Here is a 5,167-nt window from a genome sequence, read left to right on the forward strand (position 1 = left end):
TTGAATCGGTTGAGATGATTTCTAGCTATGTAATCAAGGTTTCTCTAGAGTTCTCCAGGGGTGCAAGAATCTGCTACTGTGTGAGAAGGACTTCGGGTTACTCACAAGATAAGATGGTGGCAGGCTGCTAGCACTACAAGAAAAATCGGCTTTGTTAGCACACTGAAAACGCTACGAAAACCTTTTCGTAGCGTTTTCACAAACGCTAGGTCTGCAGCAGCTACCGTAGACCCCCTCCCTATTGTAGCGTTTTCGCGTGAGCTACCGTAAATAAATTTATTGTAGCGTTTATTTTCTGCTATGATAAAAGTATTGATAGCACATGTTCCGTGCTATTATGTAATTTTCTATGGCATTGTTGTCATGCTGCAATGTTGTGTATGATAATACATTTTCAGTGCCACTGACACTGAGTTATATATATAAATTATAAATTATACAGAATATACATTTAATTTCTTTTTTAGAAAAATAAATTAGAAATCAGTTTATAATTAAATTGGTTTAGTTGACAAGAAGAAATTGATATTTTTATAAATCGAATTTTGGTTTACATGGTTTACAATTACAAATTGGTTTACAGTTCCAAATTGGCTTAAAATTACATTGGTTAACTAATCAACCCTAACTAAACCTAATACATCCACCAAACTACATTCTTCTTCAGTCTCCGCCGACCATGATGCTCGCATCTCCACAGCACGACCACCACCCCACCACCGGCTTGCACCACCGCTGCACCACGCTTGACCGGAGACGCCGCTATGTAACGCCACTTCTTCTCCTTGCCTTGCTCCTTATTAAATCTGTAATCAAAACAAAAAAATCAATCATAAATATATAAGAAGATGACGAGAACAAGAGAGCAGATAAAAAGAAGGTGAAGTGAGTTGACCTGTGGTGGTGGTGAGGAGGAGAAGCCAACGCAGAGCGCCTCCACCGTCGCTTTTGCGCCTTGTCCGCCTTTCTGAAGAAGATGGTTGGAGATGTGTCGTGTGTGAGAAAAAGAGATTAGGAGAGTGAGACAGAGAGATGTCTGTGAGATGAATCGTGTGTGTGAATGGTTAAGGAAAAGAGATCTGTAAAGATTAGAGAGATTTGTCGAAGATGGAGAGATCTAAAAAAAATAGAGATCTGTGAAGATAAGAGAGAGAGATAAAAAAAGAAGAGAAAATAAGAAAATAAAAAAATTTCATCCGCTGATTTAATTGTATCCTACGGCTTAGAGGGTGATCCGCGTGATGAGAGCGGATTGGCCTGTAGTTTTCTTTCTTTTTTTTATTAATTATCCAATAGAGTTTTTCCTTTTTGTTTTTATCTTTTGCTGTTATATTTTTAATATTTTGATGACTTTTGGTTTATATTTTTTTGTAAAAAAAATAGATGTTTGATATAAAATTAAGATTTTATAATCATTATTTCACGGCTCAAATTTTAAAAATCTGTCAATATTAATATTATAACTGTTGACTATTATTTTATGTAGTTGTGGTTAAGTTTGAAGTATATGGTTTGAGGTTTTTTAAATAGAATTGGGATTAAGTTAAAATTTAGGATAAATATTTTACAAAAAAATTGATAATTTACAATTTCTATAAGGAACATGTTTTAGTCTAGTACTTAGATTATTTGTAAACATTAGGTTTATGGCTTTGTATGTAGGGTTTGATTTGGGGTTTAGGGTATTAGATTAAAGGTTTGGAGTATAGTTTTCAGATTTAATATTTAATATTAGAATTTAAGATTTAAAATTACATAATTGAAATAATTAAAATATTGAGGTTTAAGATTTTTTAGTTAGAGAATAGGGTATGTGATTAATTTGGGGTATATGTATATAGGGTTTAAGGTTTGATTGAAAAGATTAGATTGTATTTTTTTGGTTTATTAGAGAATAGGGTTTGAAGTGTTGTATTAATTTGGGGTATATGTATATAGAGGTTAGAGTTTAAGTTTGAAATTATAAGTTAAAAGTATAACTCACAAAGAATTAGAGTTTATATTTAAAGTTTTCAAATTAAAGGTTTGTGATCATAGTTTAGGATTCAGTGTTTATGATTAAAAGTGTAGAATGAAAATTTTATGATGATATAAGGTCTGAGTATATAGGGTTTAGGGTTTATAACTTTTTAAGCATTATGCTGTGTGGTTAATAATTTAGTATTATGATTAAAAGTTTAAAATACAATATCTATGATGATATAAGGTCTGAGTATATATGGTTTATTATGTTTGACATAAACCCTAAATCTAAACCCTAAAGCCTAAATTTAAACTTTAACCCCAATTTTTTTTTGTATTTAGAAAAAAGATGAAAATAGTTGTTTTTTAAAATTATGGCATTTGTGCATTGTTATATTATTAATGGCATAACAAATTAAAGCTTGTGTGTTTGGAGTTTAAATTTAAGATTTTGCTATCATCTTGAAGTCTAACGAAGCTTTATGCCAACGGCCTTGTCACAGTCTTGAACACATAAGAACCACACTAAATAACTTGATAAATTAATACAGAAGTTTACGTTTTCAGAACCTAATCTCCAGCAAGAAGCAAATCCAACAATACACAACCAACATCTACCAATATCTCATCCCTTGCAAATCTTGCAAGCAAGTTTGATGTCCGGACTGCACAATCCTCAACGAGAACAATCTTGATGAGGTAGTCTTCACTCTTGTCCTCCTCGGAATAAAAAGCCATCTCCTTGTTATTGTTACATTACATAAGCATATTTGTTTACCACCTGTCTAGTGAGGTAGCTCCCTAGAAGGTTCCGTGGAGCAATTTGACAATTTAAAACTTTCAGCTCTTCACCGCCTAAGAAAATTTACCACAAGCAAAAGGTAATCAGCACATAAACACCGTATTAACTTTTTAGGGTATTAACGGTTAGTCATAGTTTCTTGGATTCGGGTTGCTAGAATCTAAGGACTAGATTCGCTGGACTTTGTATTTTGAAAGCGTAAACTGAATAAAATTTTTGTTTTATTAATATCGAGATTTTGATTACAAATTTTTGGTACTTACAATAAGTAGAGAGTATTACTAAGGGGGTGAGAGCAGAGATTTTTTAGAGTGAGAATTTTTTAGAGCGAGAGGGCTTTAGAGAACTTTTGATGCCCCATTTGTCTCCATAGCTTGTGTATTTATAGGCGAAGAGGCTTGCTTGATAAGCTTGAGCTGTGGCGTTGATTCATTGGTTGAGTACACGTGTCTTTCATCTAATGGTGCCGACATCGTTATTGCGTCATTGCTTACGTTACTGCTTGCGTCATCGCTTACGTCACTGATTGCGTCATCGCTTACGTCACTGATTGCGTCACTGCTTGCGTCACTGCTTCTAGAGCTTCTTGCGTATTTATTTTATTTTATACAACTAAATATACTCTATTTATTATTTTAGGGTACAAATAAGTACAGTTTTTATAAAAGATATTATATAATAATAAAGTATTAAAATAATTCAGCGAAAGAGATTTTACAAAAAGATGTCAAAAATTTGGTTTCAAAACAAATTTTTGCAAGATGGCAAGCAATTTTATCAGTATTTGATTTCGATATTCAATATATAAAAGGAGAAAATAATTCTTTACCTGATTTTTTAACTCGTGAATATTTACAGGGAAATCGTAATCAACAGAATATTCAACATGGCAGATAAAAAGAAAAGACCAATGACAGCCCTCGACTATATCCAAAACCAACCGCGCCTTCAAGACAAACATCTTACTCAAACTACCAACACCTTCTCAGCCCTTGCGGAGTTTTCTCCCTTATCATATGCAAAAGCAGCTAATCCAAATCCTGGCCATACCTCTTCGAAACCACCAACTCCTACTCAAAAGTCCGACTACTATACAAAACCCTATTACCAACACATCCATACAACCCATTTTTCAAAACCAATAACCCTAAAAGAACTCCAAAACTATATCAACCGCGTCTTCTACGAAACAAGCCTATGGACAACAGACAATGTAACCAAAAACCAAACCTTCTACGAGTACATTCTAGTAGACTCTATGTCTGCTTCAATTGTACATCATGAAAACCAAAATAACCCAGACCAAATAGACTACTCAACCTGCAAAATTATCCGTGTTGCATCCTACCGAGACCTCGGCTTCACCAACCTCCATACTCAAAAACCCTTCAATACTCCCGGCTTTTACATACCCGGATACACCTACACCGATTACCAAAACGCCTTTTTCTACACATTCTTCCGTAGACCATTCACCCATTCAAGTAGAGAGTAATATTACTAAACCGTGTTTTTTGACTGTATGTAAAAATGTTTCTAAATGTTAAACATGTTGTTCGATTGAGTTTGAATAAACTAATACATCGTCTATATAGACAATTGTGAATTTAGTATAATTATTGAATATGTCATTCATAATATGTTGAAATTCACTTGGTGCGTTTTTTAATCCAAAGGGCATTACGTTCCATTCGTAATGTCCAAATGGTACTGTGAATGCAGTTTTGTATTTATCATTTTCGGATATTTGTATTTGCCAAAATCTGCTTTTCATGTAAAATTTTGAGAATATTTTTGCATCATATAATTGATTTAATACATCTCTTTTATTTGGTATTGGATATCTGATCCATTGTAAAACATCATTTAATGGTTTATAATTGATTACTAATTGTGGTACTCCATGTTCTTTTTCAGCTTGGTTATTTACGTAAAATGCTGCACAACTCCAAGGTGATTTTGATGGCCTTATTAATTTCTTTTTAAGTAAGTCATTTATTTCTTGTTTACATGTTTCAAGTAATTCTTTATTCATTTGAATAGGTCTTGCTTTAGTTGGAATATTTTTCTCATTAAAATCTTTTATATAGGGTAGTTCGACTGTATGTTGTTTTCTTTCCCAAAAAGCGTTGGGAAGATCTGAACATACTTGCACTATTAGTTTGTTCTCGATTTCTTTAATTTTATTTTGAACATAAGGTGTTTGGAGTTGTTCTTCTATTTTTTATAAGAAATTTCTTCTTGTAGATATTGAATGTGACTTTTTTTACTTTTTATTAAGTTTATAGTTTTTTGAATAGTATTTTCTTGGAGTTCTAGGACTTCTTTTCGTTTTATAGGATTTAAGAATTCAAATGTTAATTTTGTTCCCATTATTTTAGTGGTTACTCCTATTTCGCTTGC

General features: G+C 32.7%; 1 long non-coding RNA gene across 1 annotated transcript; it reads right to left on the reverse strand.

Moving 5' to 3' along the window:
• Positions 1-519: 519 nt before the first annotated feature.
• LOC111207682 lies at positions 520-4,730 on the reverse strand. The gene is made up of 2 exons (XR_002659921.2): positions 3,028-4,730; positions 520-2,817 (listed from the first exon to the last, which is right to left on the reverse strand). It is a non-coding gene; the product is annotated as an uncharacterized LOC111207682 (long non-coding RNA).
• Between the last annotated feature and the right edge of the window lie 437 nt (positions 4,731-5,167).

The sequence above is a fragment of the Brassica napus genome, chromosome C7 (genome assembly GCF_020379485.1).
Source record: "Brassica napus cultivar Da-Ae chromosome C7, Da-Ae, whole genome shotgun sequence".
Classification (NCBI taxonomy): domain Eukaryota; kingdom Viridiplantae; phylum Streptophyta; class Magnoliopsida; order Brassicales; family Brassicaceae; genus Brassica; species Brassica napus.